The sequence below is a fragment of the Poecilia mexicana genome, unplaced genomic scaffold (assembly GCF_051168715.1).
Source record: "Poecilia mexicana isolate PSO_F unplaced genomic scaffold, ASM5116871v1 scaffold_2, whole genome shotgun sequence".
NCBI classification, from domain to species: domain Eukaryota; kingdom Metazoa; phylum Chordata; class Actinopteri; order Cyprinodontiformes; family Poeciliidae; genus Poecilia; species Poecilia mexicana.
The window spans coordinates 21,924,681-21,942,246 of NW_028263371.1; the positions used below are offsets into that span (position 1 = coordinate 21,924,681).

The 17,566-nt window shown below is 38.9% G+C and overlaps 1 long non-coding RNA gene across 1 annotated transcript in view; it reads left to right on the plus strand.

Annotated features, from left to right (window-relative positions):
- Nucleotides 1-17,566, plus strand: part of LOC148160604 (uncharacterized) — a 121,111-nt gene that overhangs the window by 35,699 nt on the left and 67,846 nt on the right. The gene's annotated exons all lie outside the window — the stretch shown is intronic.

The window sequence follows — 17,566 nt, forward strand, 5'->3', positions numbered from 1 at the left end:
CCCTTTCGCTCCCGCAACGAGAATTTAGCTGACCTTAATATTTCCTGTGTTTTATTTTGGTCATTATTGTTACACTTAGTGTTGATATGTGTGTGATAGGCATGTTTATCTGACATTTATAGAAATACAGAACAAATCGCGTCCTGTATCTGTTCAATACGGGACGCAAAATTTAACAGCCAAATACGGGATGATTCTATATTTTACGGGATGGGTGGCAACCCTACACAACACTAAAGATCAGTTACTCAGTACATCCAAACACAGCAAACCAAAAAGCCTTTAACACTAGATGCAGTGAGGCAACCCAAACTCAAGAATCACAGCTCGCAGAAGAGGAAGACGCCATCACCGGACCTCAGCAACTGCAAACAAACAAAAACAGTTAACCAATAACAATCTTAAACCTAATAAAAGTAAATGATATCAGCCCGACTAAAACAAAAGGGGGCTGTAAACAAAATAAGTAACGAAATAGAAATTAATTAACAATAGACAATACAAGTTAAAACATCAGGACCAGGCGTGGCCCTCTTGCCACGCCACAGAAGGAGTCGAAATGGGCTCGCTGATGCCACACCCCAAACACCACTTCAATGAAGGCGGATGACGCCACTGCAGTCCAACTTTAAAACGATTGTGCAGAAATCAGGGAGATGAATGAAGACAAAGCAGAGCAACAATTGTCCAACTGTGTGGAACCTGCGAAAATTAATTAGTCACCATTTTAAATAAAACTGGAACAAACTGGAGCTTAGATGAGCGGTAATTTCTTACCTGGCTATCCACACAAACGCACGCGCACACACCCGCAGAATGAACGCAGCGCAGTGGCGTTTTACCTACGATCACACTTCAATTTATATTTTCTGACCAAGATCAGCTAAAGTGCAGGAAGAGAGAACACCTACTACCAGGAAACCAGCACAACATGCACCAGCCAGCGATTTGTTGCTTTACGCTGCCAGAGCTCACAGGACGCGAGCCACACAGTGGGAGGACAAAGACAACACATGCCTGAATGAACGCTGCAGCTCCCTTATATACACCACGCCCACCTTAAGAACCGGAACTTCTCACCTGGAAACTATTTGTGTGGAATTATGTATTTCTATACCACTACACTCATTTTGTTGCTTGTGGGCTCAGTGTTGGCACGCAAGTAACCGAGACAATCGGGTTAAAGAATTTTCAAAATAAAAGATCCTCCAGACTCAAATAATACGTAAAACGGAAATATTTAATTATTTATTGCGGCCCGGTACCAATTGGTCCACGGACCGGTACCGGTCCACGGCCCGGGCTTTGAGGACCACTAACCAACCTCTATGCATGAATGATTGCTCTATGGATCACTTTTTAAAGACAAAAAACACTGCCATAAAATATTATCTATCACTGCAGCTGACATCCCAACCCATGAGAGTAGGACGATGTGCTGTGGTGGGCGTCCCTTATTTTGATTTCTGAAAGGTGGCAACCCTAGTGTTGGTAGTATTTGAAACCAGTCTCGAGTCCACTTTTTGATGATCTTGGTCTTGTCTCAGTCTTGTCTCGGTCTCGGGCGCTGATGACTTGGGATTTTATTTCAAGGCCAGTCAAAACCGCAAGTGTGGGAATATCACTGAACTTACAGCATACTGTCCAGTTTATTTGTTAACATTTGTTTTCACTGGATGCAAAAGCAAAAACGTCACTTGCTTACTTACTTACTTACATGTTTCTGTTACCGCCCTCTTCTTGCTCGCACGCGATGCTCCAAGATATGCACAGTAATTTTCTCTGAGCAGCAGATGTCTGTTTGATAGTCAGTAATAGAATTGCGTTACATAAATCAGAAGAAATCTGATGGCGACAGCTAATTAAGCAGCGAATCACTTTCACAGACGGTGGGGACAGCGTCTAACTTTTTTGGTCACTTAGAAAAGTAGCTCAAAGAAAGGTAAGCTCCGCTGACGTGATGTTAGCAAAGCTAGCTGTATAGACACATAAGCATTTGTGATGGAAAAAGTTATCAATCACTGCACTGAATTATTATGCAGAGGTGTTGACTGAGGTGTTGCATGTATGGCACGATGCTGTGACAAAAAGTCTGCAATATAGTGATGTGACATTCAGGAACGTTCTGATTCTTCTGAACGGCTCTTTATTAAGAAGATAGGACTGAGAGCCGTTCTTTGCTCTTGTAATGCTCTGCAGAAGCTATTATTATTTTATTTCATTATATGCATTGATATTTATTTAATTAGACAGTGGTCCCCAAACTTTTTCCTGTGAGGGCCACATAACTTTTCCCTACTCTGGTGGGGGGCCGGACATTGTTGATGGGGGGAGGTGATGGAGGGGCGTTTCTCACAATGTATTTTCACAATTAACAAATACTTACGAACAAATCTTGTCTGAAACACAACAAATAAAGACAATAATCAGCTACTCCAGGAGCTGTTTGGTGTTGCATTCCACCATCTTTAATCTATTTTTTTTCTTTTAGCATCACAAAAGCAATATAACAAAAATATCCACCAGGGGGTGCTCTAGTGGGGTTTTCAAAACCTTGCTGGTCCAGTTTAACTAAACAAAAGGCAGCAAATTATGTTTAAGTGTGTTTAAAGTTCTAATTTCGAAATTGGTACAAATATACTTTTAGTATACTTCAGACGTATTTTAGGTTGTACACTTAATACTTAGTTTACTTTAAATGTACTTTCACAAATGTAAGTATGTTTGAAATATACTTAAAGTATACTTTTTTTCACCTGGGGTGAGCCTCGATATAGCCAAACTCCGTCAAGTATGGCATTGTTTTTATGCCATATTAGATTCGTCGTGTTGATGCATTTTTACGTGCTTCAGCCCCGACACCGAGGGGCTTTTTAGGGATGGCATGAGACCATTACAGATTGTAGCACAGAGATGGAAGCAAAGCAGAACAAAGACTACTTTTAATATTGGTAAAATTTATTTCAGCTCTAAGTATTTAATATCTGTGTTTTTATGGGAATGTGAATCAGAGCAATTTGAGAAGCAATTTTGATCATATTTCACATTTTATTGTGTCATGTAGGATGGGGCGCAGGTCGTGGTCTTGTCTCGGTCTCAGATTAGGTGGTCTTGACTACAACACTATCAGTAGTTTCCTTCATTCAGCTCAGTCAGCCTCTTCATCAGCTGCTGCAGCTCCTTTGAGGCTCTGATGCTGCAGAGAAACTGAACTTTCCTTCACAGATGATAGAAAATCTTCAACATCTGACTGAGCTGAAGGTCTGAGGACATGAAGCCTGGACCAGAACCAGAACCTGAACCTGGACTTTAGTCAGGAGCTGCACAGACTCTCTGTCGGGTCAAACTCAGTAAACTGAAGACCAGATGTTGATCAGATGATGACATCATGATGACATCACTGTTATCATATTTTATCTGTTTATGATCCAGATTGATTTCATTAGAACTGAATTTATTTCTTCTCTCATCACAGACTTGGTGGCTGTAGGCTTGAAAAGGCTGAATGTGAAGTTGTGGCTTCAGCTCTGAAGTCCAACCCAGATCTGACTGAACTGGAAATAAGTGAGATCAACATAAATAGAGGTGGAGACTCTGATATGAAGAATCTGCTTGAGATCCTGGAGAGTTCAGTCAGTAAAGTGAAGAAGATGAGGTTTGTTTTCTCTATTTATCCAATAAAATCATTCATTGGTACTTTGATATCAATGAATATCTTAGGTTAATAATTTAATGTTAATATATTTTCTTTTAACACAACCTTTTTAATGTCAGAATAACACTCAAAGACATTTTACATGATAATTGAATTATTTTCCAGAAAAAATGTTCATGAAACAAAACTTAAGTTTAACCTTTTAAATGATTAAAAAATACATCCCGTTTGTATCTTTATTTAAATCCAATAGAAGAAAACAATGACAACAGAATAATTTTTAAATCTGAAATAAAATCTACATTTCTTTCAGAGTGTTCATCCTGTTATGTAGATGATCTTTGCTGTTTGGTCAGTTGTATCAGCCAATCATCATTCAGTATTCCTAACATCAAAGATCTCTGCTCTGATTTGATTGGAGGATTGTATCTTTACACTTTTCAAGCGCCAGATCGGTTTAAATCAGTTAATTTTCTATATTTTATTACTTTTTTGTTGATATTTCACTTTTAACCTGCATCCTGTTGGCCTCAGCTCACACATTTTATTTTTATTCAGATTGTTCAGATGCAATTTGTCAGAGACCAGCTGGACTTCTCTGTTCTCGGCTCTGAAGTCCAACCCGACCCATCTGACAGAACTGGAGCTGAGAGAAACCTACCTGGAAGGTTCTGGAGTGAAGGAGCTCTGTGGTTTTCTACAGAATCCTCTCTGCAAAATACAACAATTAAAGTAAGAAACCAAGTTTTAGTGTGAAAATAATAAAACTGGAAGGAGATTAATAACAGGAGAGAAACTAAAGAGAAAACAACAATAAACCTAGAAAAGCCAAAACTGATTTAAGAAAACTAAATAGAATTGCACCAAGAATAAAATGCAAAAATTAACAAGGAAACTAAAATAAATAACTAAATAACTAAACTAAATGCTGACATTAATTATTTGGAAAAACATTATGAACAATAATTGATAACTGGGACTGAACAAATATGACAAGAACTGAGATTTTATTTTTCTAATAAAAGGTAAAATAATATTGTTGCAGGTTATTTGAGACCATAACTAATACTGTAATGTATTTTACAGACCATAACAGTAATAATGGACTTTTCATTTCTTTATGTTTTCAGTGAGATTTTATTTTATACCTTTATTTGTAATGTTAAACTCCTCATCTGCAGCCTTTGTTGAAGCTGTTAGCTGTCCTCCATGAAGACCTGCAGAGACATGAGCTTCAGCTCTTTAGACATCCCAGCCTCTTTAGTTCTGGAGAACTTTCACTGCTTCACCATGAAGATGCTGCTGGACCCAAACGCTCCGTCTCCTCCAGGGGTTTTGCTCTTCAGCTCTTTAGGAGTTTAGCAACAATTTCTTCTGACTTCCAAACCTTTGTTTCTATAGAATATACTACTATTATTAATGATGAGGAGGATTCTAGATGCTGCAGCAGCAGATATGGGCTAAACAAACCCAGAGATGCCAGAGGTCAACAGCAGGCTGGACTTCCTGCTCTGCTCACTTCATTTCTAACTCACTTCCTGCTTGGTGGAAGATCTCAAGGAGCCAAACGGTCTAGTCCAAGTCAGTGTGACTTGTCAGAGCTGTGAGCAGTTCCTCCTCCTCTCCATCATCTCCAGTAGTTTCCTTCATTCAGCTCAGTCAGCCTCTTCATCAGCTGCTGCAGCTCCTTTGAGGCTCTGATGCTGCAGAGAAACTGAACTTTCCTTCACAGATGATAGAAGATCTTCAACATCTGACTGAGCTGAAGGTCTGAGGACATGAAGCCTGGACCAGAACCAGAACCAGAACCTGGACTTTAGTCAGGAACTGCACAGACTCTCTGTTGGGTCAAACTCAGTAAACTGAAGATCACATGTTGATCAGATGATGACATCATGATGACATCACTGTTATCATATTTTATCTGTTTATGATCCAGATTGATTTCATTAGAACTGAATTTATTTTTTCTCTCATCACAGACTTGGTGGCTGTTCGCTCGATAAGGCTGAATGTGAAGTTTTGGTTTCAGCTCTGAAGTCCAACCCAGATCTGACTGAACTGGAAATAAGTGAGATCCAACTGGGAACAGTGATTGGTGAAACCATTGGAGATTCTGATATGAAGAATCTGCTTGAGATCCTGGGGAGTTCAGTCAGTAAAGTGAAGAAACTGGGGTTTGTTTTCTCTATTTAAACAATAAAATCACTCACTGACACTTTAATTCTTAGTATAATTAATAATTTAATTGTAATATTATAAAAAAAAACCTGTTTAATTGTCAGAATAAAATCTTAAAACCCTTTTACTTTATAAATGAATTATTTTTCTTATTTCAGATTTTGAGGTTATTGAACTTTGTTTTTCAGTTTTAATCATTTTAAAATGTTTTTGACTGATAAACAAAATGAGTAAAATAATTCAAATGAAGTTAATTAACGATGGAGATGTTTCAGTTTGGTTGGAAAAGATTCAGATTGTTTTATTTCTGATTCTCATCTTTACATCCAGAATGAAATGTTTTCCTCCAGTCGAGCCACAAACACTGACCAGTTCAAATCATCATTAATGAAACATCTAAGAAGTGACTGATTGTAGAAAAGCAAATCTAGATGAGCTGAATGACAGTGAGGTTTGCAGCAGCAGCAGGTTCCTCACTTTGTCCTGAAGCTGTGGTTCTGTTGGGCCGGGTCAGAGAGGAACCGCCCTCTTCAGTCTGACAGCTGTCAGTCGGTTGGAGCCTCGTCTCTGTGATGAAGCTTCATCAGGTCACGTCTCCTTAGGAAATAATGGCCTCCATTGGCTTTCAGCAGCTTTAAGAAGAACCCAAGGCCATTCATGAATAAACTGAGTTGTTCTGATCCGGTTACCAAGTTGGGTCTCTGGCTGTGCTAGCTAAGGCTATGCTAGCTAAGGCTACGCTAGCTAAGGCTACGCTAGCCCGTGTCAGGTCCATCTGAGCGTAGTGGATCTAGATATTCTGACTCCAGCCTCAGTCACTCCTGGTCCAGCTCCCCAAGACAATCCTGTCAAGGCTGCAGTTATCCCTGGTGTTGGTGCTCATTTTCATCACCAGTTTTTCCTTGCACTCTACTTTCCGTGAACATTATTGTCTTTTGGACATCTGTCCACCCAGCAGTCGTCTCCATGTTTGGGTCCTACTGACCCAGACTGAGACCATCTAGAGCAGGGCTGATCAACTGGGTGACGCTTGGACAATTTCTGGCCCAAAGTCGGCTTCGGGCCCTCTGATGAGTTCATTAGAGCAAAAAAAATAATAAATAAATCTGAAAAAAAAAATGTTCATGAATCAAAACTTATTTAAGTTCAACTTTTGAAATTATTAAAAAATGCATCCTGAGCAGAATAATTTCTAAATCTGAAATAAAATCTACATTTCTTTCAGAGTGTTCATCCTGTTATGTAGATGATCTTTGCTGTTTGGTCAGTTGTATCAGCCAATCATCATTCAGTATTCCTAACATCAAAGATCTCTGCTCTGATTTGATTGGAGGATTGTATCTTTACACTTTTCAAGCGCCAGATCGGTTTAAATCAGTTAATTTTCTATATTTTATTACTTTTTTGTTGATATTTCACTTTTAACCTGCATCCTGTTGGCCTCAGCTCACATATTTTATTTTTATTCAGATTGTTCAGATGCAATTTGTCAGAGACCAGCTGGACTTCTCTGTTCTCGGCTCTGAAGTCCAACCCGACCCATCTGACAGAACTGGAGCTGAGAGAAACCTACCTGGAAGGTTCTGGAGTGAAGGAGCTCTGTGGTTTTCTACAGAATCCTCTCTGCAAAATACAACAATTAAAGTAAGAAACCAAGTTTTAGTGTGAAAATAATAAAACTGGAAGGAGATTAATAACAGGAGAGAAACTAAAGAGAAAACAACAATAAACCTAGAAAAGCCAAAACTGATTTAAGAAAACTAAATAGAATTGCACCAAGAATAAAATGCAAAAATTAACAAGGAAACTAAAATAAATAACTAAATAACTAAACTAAATACTGACATTAATTATATGGAAAAACATTATGAACAATAGTCGCCTTGCAGCAAGAAGGTTCTGGGTTCGATTCCCGGCCCCGGTCTTTCTGCATGGAGTTTGCATGTTCTCCCTGTGCATGCGTGGGTTTTCTCCGGGTTCTCCGGTTTCCTCCCACAGTCCAAAAACATGACTGTCAGGTTAATTGGCCTTTCCAAATTGCCCCTAGGTGTGAGTGTGTGTGTGCATGGTTGTTTGTCCTGTGTGTCTCTGTGTTGCCCTGCGACAGACTGGCGACCTGTCCAGGATGTACCCCGCCTCTCGCCCGGAACGTGAGCTGGAGAGGCACCAGCACCCCTCCCGACCCCACTGAGGGACAAGGGTGACAGAAAATGGATGGATGGATTATGAACAATAATTGATAACTGGGACTGAACAAATATGACAAGAACTGAGATTTTATTTTTCTAATAAAAGGTAAAATAATATTGTTGCAGGTTATTTGAGACCATAACTAATACTGTAATGTATTTTACAGACCATAACAGTAATAATGGACTTTTCATTTCTTTATGTTTTCAGTGAGATTTTATTTTATACCTTTATTTGTAATGTTAAACTCCTCATCTGCAGCCTTTGTTGAAGCTGTTAGCTGTCCTCCATGAAGACCTGCAGAGACATGAGCTTCAGCTCTTTAGACATCCCAGCCTCTTTAGTTCTGGAGAACTTTCACTGCTTCACCATGAAGATGCTGCTGGACCCAAACGCTCCGTCTCCTCCAGGGGTTTTGCTCTTCAGCTCTTTAGGAGTTTAGCAACAATTTCTTCTGACATCCAAACCTTTGTTCCTCTGAGACGATGGACAGACCACTGCAGAGACATGTGTCCCTCTTTCTAAAAGGGTTGCCACTTTTAGAACTAACTTTATTTCTTCTCTCATCACAGACTTGATGGCTGTACTCTCCGCAAAGCTCAATGTGAAGTTGTGGCCCCAGATCTCAAGTTCAACCCAGATCTGACTGAACTGGAAATAAATCAGATCAACATAGAGGAAGGCGGAGACTCTGATATGAAGCCTCTGTTTGAGATCCTGGAGAGTTCAGTCAGTAAAGTGAAGAAGATGAGGTTTGTTTTCTCTATTCATCCAATAAAATCATTTGTCGATACTTTGATATCAATGGATATCTAAGTTTAATACATTTATGTTAATATATTTTCTTTTAACACAACCTGTTTAAATGTCAGAATAAATTTAAAAAAACATTTTACCTTATGAATTAATTATTTTATTAATTCAGACTTTGAGATTAATTAACTTTCTTTTTTAGTTTTTTCACTTTAAAATGTTTTTGACTGATGAACAAAATGAGTAAAATAATTCAAATGAAGTTAATTAATGATGGAGATGTTTCAGTTTGGTTGGTAAAGATTCAGATTGTTTTATTTCTGATTCTCATCTTTACATCCAGAATGAAATGTTTTCCTCCATTCGAGCCACAAACACTGACCAGTTCAAATCATCATTAATGAAACATCTAAGAAGTGACTGATTGTAGAAAAGCAAATCTAGATGAACTGAATGACAGTGAGGTTTGCAGCAGCAGCAGGTTCCTCACTTTGTCCTGAAGCTGTGGTTCTGTTGGGCCGGGTCAGAGAGGAACCGTCCTCTTCAGTCTGACAGCTGTCAGTCGGTTGGAGCCTCGTCTCTGTGATGAAGCTTCATCAGGTCACGTCTCCTTAGGAAATAATGGCCTCCATTGGCTTTCAGCAGCTTTAAGAAGAACCCAAGGCCATTCATGAATAAACTGAGTGGTTCTGATCCGGTTACCAAGTTGGGTCTCTGGCTGTGCTAGCTAAGGCTATGCTAGCTAAGGCTATGCTAGCTAAGGCTATGCTAGCTAAGGCTACGCTAGCCCGTGTCAGGTCCATCTGAGCGTAGTGGATCCAGATATTCTGACTCCAGCCTCAGTCACTCCTGGTCCAGCTCCCCAAGACAATCCTGTCAAGGCTGCAGTTATCCCTGGTGTTGGTGCTCATTTTCATCACCAGTTTTTCCTTGCACTCTACTTTCCGTGAACATTATTGTCTTTTGGACATCTGTCCACCCAGCAGTCGTCTCCATGTTTGGGTCCTACTGACCCAGACTGAGACCATCTAGAGCAGGGCTGATCAACTGGGTGACGCTTGGACAATTTCTGGCCCAAAGTCGGCTTCGGGCCCTCTGATGAGTTCATTAGAGCAAAAAAAATAATAAATAAATCTGAAAAAAAAAATGTTCATGAATCAAAACTTATTTAAGTTCAACTTTTGAAATTATTAAAAAATGCATCCTGAGCAGAATAATTTCTAAATCTGAAATAAAATCTACATTTCTTTCAGAGTGTTCATCCTGTTATGTAGATGATCTTTGCTGTTTGGTCAGTTGTATCAGCCAATCATCATTCAGTATTCCTAACATCAAAGATCTCTGCTCTGATTTGATTGGAGGATTGTATCTTTACACTTTTCAAGCACCAGATCGGTTTAAATCAGTTAATTTTCTATATTTTATTACTTTTTTGTTGATATTTCACTTTTAACCTGCATCCTGTTGGCCTCAGCTCACATATTTTATTTTTATTCAGATTGTTCAGATGCAATTTGTCAGAGACCAGCTGGACTTCTCTGTTCTCGGCTCTGAAGTCCAACCCGACCCATCTGACAGAACTGGAGCTGAGAGAAACCTACCTGGAAGGTTCTGGAGTGAAGGAGCTCTGTGGTTTTCTACAGAATCCTCTCTGCAAAATACAACAATTAAAGTAAGAAACCAAGTTTTAGTGTGAAAATAATAAAACTGGAAGGAGATTAATAACAGGAGAGAAACTAAAGAGAAAACAACAATAAACCTAGAAAAGCCAAAACTGATTTAAGAAAACTAAATAGAATTGCACCAAGAATAAAATGCAAAAATTAACAAGGAAACTAAAATAAATAACTAAACTAAATACTGACATCACTTATATCAGTGGTTCCCAAACTTTTTCTTCTGCGCCCCCCCTATGGATTACAAATGGCTGTCTGGTTGAAACGACGCGTGTCACTGGGGGGCGGGGGGCATCGACTTTTTTGGGGGCAAAATGAATGTACGTAGCTGAAAATAGACACCAACATCGGTAGCCTCCAAGGTACTTGTTAAGCTTAAGGTTCTGTATTGATATTAGCTAGTCATCTTTTAGCTAACATTAGCTAGTCATCTTTTAGCTAACATTAGCTAGTCATCTTTTAGCTAACATTACCTGCATCCAACAGCTTTACTCAACTCAGTCGGTTAGTTTGGAGGGAAAAACTGTGAAAAGTTCTTTGCGTTTTGCTGGTTTGCTGCCGTGATTCTAACACAAACCTACGTAGCTCCGCACAGCAGCAGCAGGTCTCCTTCACAGGTGGAAACCCAGCGCGAGCGTCGTAGCGCTCACGTTGCGTTTAAAGGCAGCTCGGAAAAACAGGTTACAACATGTTAACAACAGATTAAACAGTTTTAACTGCTGATAAAAGTGACAGAGGACACAAATATGGGAAGTGTGGAAGCCTCTACTGTATCAAATTGACATAGGAATAACAGAGAGTTGGCCATTCTAAGGTAAAAACCCAGCGCATACAGTGTTCATGTTTTGTTTTGTTTTCATCCAGACGGCTTCCCGCGCCCCCCCTGCAATGACACGGCGCCCCCCCCCTAGGGGGTACGCCCCACAGTTTGGGAACCTCTGACTTATATTGTTAATCCACAGTACTCAGCCACGCCCTTAACTCCTCCCAAACTCCAGCGGACTGACTACTGACCAGCTCTCCATCTCACGGGTCCGAAAAGCCTCTAATTCCTGGGTATTACCGCAAATAAGAATATAGAGAACTTTTGTTAAAGCTGGGAGCGAGAAAGATTCGTCTAAGCTCTAACTACCTTCATCCAGACGTTATGACCCGCTTCAGTCTATGATTCAGACATCGGAGCAGCCTCGCCGGTGTCCGAGCTCATAAACCACTTCTGTTCACGGCAGCTCTTTCCCTGATATTAATGTGCACTTGTTACAGCTTAGATCATTTTAGCGACTAGGAATAAGTCCCAGGGTCATTATTTATCTGAACTAAAGAACGTACGAAGCCACCCTAAGTTACTAGGACCATTAACATTGATTTTACACTGATCAGAAGAATTAAATTTAGTTGACTCAATTAATTTAACTGTCCACATCAAATTAGACTTTAGTATTTTTATTAGCAAGCTTTAGCAAAGGAAAAAAGACATACAGCATTTCAATAAAAGATTAGGAAATTGATACTTTTTTTTTTTTTTTGAACAAAGACTTTATTTTATTAGTTTTGCATTCATAGTCAATGATTAACACCTTAAGTCACATACATCAATTTCCAGTACAACCAAACAAATTAGTTGAACAATAATATTCGAACGATTCGACGAGCTGAAATTCCAGGGAGTCTTCTCTCCCCTGATCAGTGGGATATAAAACAGGTTACATATGGATTACAAACATGAGATATGAAATAAAGGGAAAATTTTGAAAGACATATGTTGTATCTTACTTGCTACAATACTAAATGGAAATATGTTATCAAAGGGTTCCACCTTTTCTTAAATAAATCAGTGGACATGTTTAATTTTGCTGTTATTTTCTCCATTGTATAAACGCTCACAAGTCTTTCTTTCCATTGATTTATAGTAGGGGGTAAAGGCTTGTACCAACATACTGTTACCATTTTTTTGGCTACAAGTACAAGGATTCCAAACAAATATCGTTTTTCTTTACTTAATAAATTACTTGGGGGTACTCCCAAAACAAAGACCAAGGGGTTCCACTCAATATAAATGTGTAAAATATTTGAAATTTCCTTTCTAATTCCTTCCCAAAACATTCTAATCTTTGGACAATTCCAAAAGATATGAGTATGATCTCCAACTAGTCCACATTGTCTCCAACACAAATTTGATTTAGACTGATCAAATTTTGAAATAATAAATGGTGTTCTGAAATATCTAACGATTACTTTCCAATAAAATTCTTTCCAAATTGGACTGTTAGTCAATTTATGCCCATTTTCACACACTTGCTCCCACTCCTCATCCTCAATTACAACATTCATTTCTAGCTCCCACCTATCCTTTATCCCAGGAGGCTCCTCCGACATACCTGACTGTAAACATTTGTATAGATTTGACACAGTTTTATCAGATTTTTTCTCTTTGGAGATCTTTATGAAGAACATTTCTAAATCAGTAGGTTGTGATTTAAGACGAGACCATTCAGTATGGGACATTAGGTAACTTCTCAGCTGCAAATATCTATAAAAATCAGATGCACCCAACCCATACTTCTCTTTAATCTGACTAAATGATTTCAGAATCTCCCCTTCAAAGAAGTCATTGATAAAAATTAGATTCTTGTTTTGCCAGGTTCGAAATCCTGAATCCTGTTGCCCTGGTAAAAAGTCTATTATATCTGAAATTTTTAAAGCCCTAGATATAGATTGAGGAGCTTTCATATTTTTTCTAATCATGCTTAAAGTCTTTTGTGTGGTTTTCATCCATGTATTTGTAATTTCATACTTATTCCAAGTTTCAGTTGAGCAAAATGCAAGGGCCTGTAATGAAAATTTAGGGCATGCGCTTTGTTCCAATGTCAGCCATGTTGTTTCTTTATTTTGTATTAGCCACTCTACAGTTGCATACAATTGTGCTGCACAATAGTATAATTTTAAATTCGGTAAGTTAAGACCTCCATAAGGCTTACCGCTGGTCAGCTGTGTAAATTTTATTCTGGCCTTTCTCTTCTGCCAAATAAAGTTAGAGATCATTTTTTGCATTTTTTTAAATCTTGTTGTTGGAATCCAAATAGGAAGGGACATAAACAAATACAACAACCTGGGGAGAATATTCATTTTGACTGTTTCAATCCTTCCAAAAAAGGAAAGCGGTAAAATTTCCCATCTTTCTAAGTCCTTTTGAATTTGATCCAATAACTTCCCATAGTTTGCTTTGTATAATTTAGAAACATCTGTGGTAATATTGATTCCCAGATATCGAAATCCGTTAGGTGACCAATTGAAACTCACTAATTTAGATAATTCTGAGGGCCAGGTCCCTCTTATCATCATGGCCTCTGATTTTGATTCATTTACTTTGTATCCTGAGACTACACTGAAGTCTTTCAAACATTTTAAAATATTTGGTATAGAAATTATTGGGTCTCTAATATACAGTATGACATCATCAGCATACAGTGACAGTTTGTGGGTCCTAATTTTATCTGGTATACCTAGGATTGATGAGTCCGTCCTAATTAGCTCTGCTAAAGGTTCTATACTGATAGCAAACAGAATAGGTGAAAGGCAGCATCCCTGGCGTGTTCCCCTTTTTAAGGGGAAACTTCCTGACATGCAGCCATTAACACGTACCCTAGAAGTTGGATTGGAATACAGTACTTCAAACCAGCTAATAAAATTTTCATCAAAACCCATCTCCAATAAGACCTGCTTCAGGAACATCCAATCCACCCGATCAAATGCTTTCTCGGCATCCAGGCCGAGAAGCATTGATGGGTGTGGGTTTTGTTGGCCAACTGAAATTATATTTAGGGTACGTCTGATATTATTTATTCCGATTCTGTTGGGTATAAAGCCCGTCTGATCGGGATTAATGAGTTTGTTAATGATCTTTTGTAGTCTTTTGGCCAAAATGGCACTTAAAATTTTGACGTCATTACATAGCAAACTTATTGGTCTATAAGAGGCACATTGTGTGGGGTCTTTACCTTCTTTGTGTATGACCGAGATGATTGCTTCCGCCCATGTTTTAGGTGGGTCTTTGGATCGTAAAGCATAATTAAACACTTTGCATAGGAGTGGGGTAAGCTCAGCCTGAAAGCATTTATAAAATTCTCCTGGGAACCCATCTGCTCCAGGTGACTTATTATTTTTAAGCTTTCCTATAACAGATTTAATTTCTTCTTCGGTAATTGTCCTCACCAATGCTTTAGCCTCCTCCTCGTCAAGTTTATTAAGATTAATTTGTTGTAAAAATTGCTTGATTTTATCTGCTTTGTTGGGAGTGGTCTCAGAATCATATAATTGTTTGTAATATTTTGAAAATGCATTTGCTATTTCTTTAGGTTGGGATATTAGTTTTTTGGATAATGGACATGCAATTTTTTGAACAGTTCGACTTGCCTGCGACTTCCTTAGCTGAAATGCTAAAAGTCTACTTGCTTTGTTTCCATGTTCATAGTATTTTTGGCTAGCAAAACGTAAAGCACCCTCTGCTTTGTAAGTTAGTAACTCATTCAAATCTTGTCTACATTTTTTAAGGTCCTGTAATATATTATCCTTGTTTGTTCTTTTATGTTCAGTTTCAAGTTTCCTAATTTGTTCTCGTAAATGTTCTTGTTTTTTCTCACGATCTTTTTTAATTTTTGAAGAAAATGAAATAATTCTGCCCCTTAAGTATGCTTTGGCTGTGTCCCACAAGATAGAGGAAGAAATCTCGTCCCTGTCATTAGTATCTAAAAAGAAATTAAGTTCGTTTTTTATATATTGGACTGCCTCTGGGTTATTTAAAAGTGATACATTCAATCTCCATAGCTTTAAAGGTTTCTCCAGGTCCACCTTCAAAGACATTATCACCGATCCATGATCTGAAATAGTTTGAGGTTCAATATGACATTCCTCTACTCTATGGGCCTCTTGTTTGGGAACGCAAAAGAAGTCAATTCTAGAATGACTCTTGTGAACCTTTGAGAAGTGAGTATAATCTCTGACCTTTGGATGCTTTGTACGCCATATATCAACAAGCCCCAACTCCTCTAATAGATTCCCAAGCGCCCTTGTTTTTGATAATTGGTATTTTTGCTCTAATGGAAATTTATCCATGTAATGATTCAAGACACAATTAAAGTCTCCACCTAATACAATTATTCCTTTTGAATGTCCCGCTAAAATTTGGGCTAACTCTTTAAAAAAACCTGGATTATCCTCATTTGGGGCGTAGACATTCATAATTGTTAGAGTAGTTCCTCCGGCCGAGCGAACCACCATTATCCAGCGGCCTTCTTTATCTTTGATTACATTTTCTGCTACAAAGCATAAAGATTTATGACACAATATTGCTACTCCCCTTTTTTTATAGTTTTGATAGGATGCACTGAATATCTGTCCCACCCAGTCTCTCTTTAATTTAGCATGTTCTGCCTCATTTAAATGAGTTTCTTGCAAAAGCCCAACTGTGCAATTCAACCTTTTTAGTTGTGTTAGGATTTTTTTCCTCTTGATAGCGTGATTTACTCCATTAATATTGTAGGTAACGATTTTCAAAGTCGTCATAATTATGTAAAAACGAAAAATATTTTACTTCCCTTCAATAGAATATTGATACCTTTGCAGATGTAATTAGCAATCAAAATCAGCTCGTTGAGAAACAATGAACAAAATGAACAGGAAAACAGATCTTCATCTTCATAGAACTTCCAATTATTCCATGTGCTGCCCTCTTGGCTAACACAGGCAGCACACTCCTGATGTAAGATGGACAGGGAGGGTGATCTCCCTGGGCGGGGTACACATAGTGTGTAGGCAGCAGTCCACATAGTCCCCTATTCTGCTGCGTTAAATGCCCAGTTAAAGAAAAAGAAATAAAATACTCACCGCATACACGCCAACCTATACTCTAGAAATATTAATATTATACCTGCATGTCCTTATATATATTCTTAGATATTCCACCTTTGGTTACAATATATTGTTTCTAAACTGGAGCTGATCCAGGTGAACGTCACCGTCTCAACCCTCCTTGTGTTGGTCAACAGAGTCTAATATGGCCCTGATGTCGGTGGTGTCCAGATTTGGATCAGCCTTCTCACGTCTCCCCTTGGTCTGCCACTTGTTGCATAGTAATTCTCTCTCCAAAATGTCCCGCTCATCAACCTCTACAGGAATCCCGAGTTCCTTCAGAGTGGATTGAGCCTCCAGTAAAGAGGGGAAGGTCTTGACACCCTTATCCAAAAACAGTCTCAGTTGAGCCGGGTATGGTGATTGTGCCTTGATGTTGCGCTCCTTCAATTTTTTGATCACTTCACGGACTTGTTTTCGCTTTCTCTGCACCTCGGTGGAGTAGTCCTGGTCAAAGTAAACCTTGTTCCCCTGAAACTCCACGTCCCGCTGCTTCCACGCATGCTGCAGTACCATCTGTTTAACGTTGAAATCCAAAAAGCGAACTATTATGGATCTCGGTGGAGTTGCTGGTTTCGGCTTCGGAGCTGTAGCTCTGTGAGCTCTCTCAATGCAAATGTCCGATCCTTCAGGTAGCTTCAGCGCAGATTTTAAAAAATCAGTAATAAACGGGATCATCTCTTTTCCTTCTGAATCTTCCTTTATCCCGTACACTCTTATATTGTTTCTGCGCATTCTGTTCTCTATATCATCCAGTTTAGCAGTTAATCTGGCGTCTTTTTTAAGTAGGTAAGCTAACACTCTTTCTCGCTGGATGCCTCGGTCTTCTGTGTTACTCACTCTCTTTTCCGCTGTGTTCAGTCTCTCCTCCAATGTGTCGATTCTCTTTTTTATTTCCCTAATTGTCGCCTCCATCCGAACTTGAGATTCTAAGATGTCTCGTTGTGCAATTCCAGACTCTTCTCGAAATTTGCGAAGTTCCGTTAGCATTAACATTTCGTTCCCGGTGTCGTTCTGAGCTAAGCTAGCATCTAGCGTTAGCTGCTTTTGTGTCATCTTCGTGTCATCGCCTTTCCCCGTCTTTGGTTCTCTTCTTGTAGTCTTTTGTGTCGAAGTCATTATAATAATGTTTTTTGGATGTATAAGTGGATTTATATTTTTGCAGCAGGCAAATTAGGAGTTATCTCGGTCAGAGCGCGGTCTA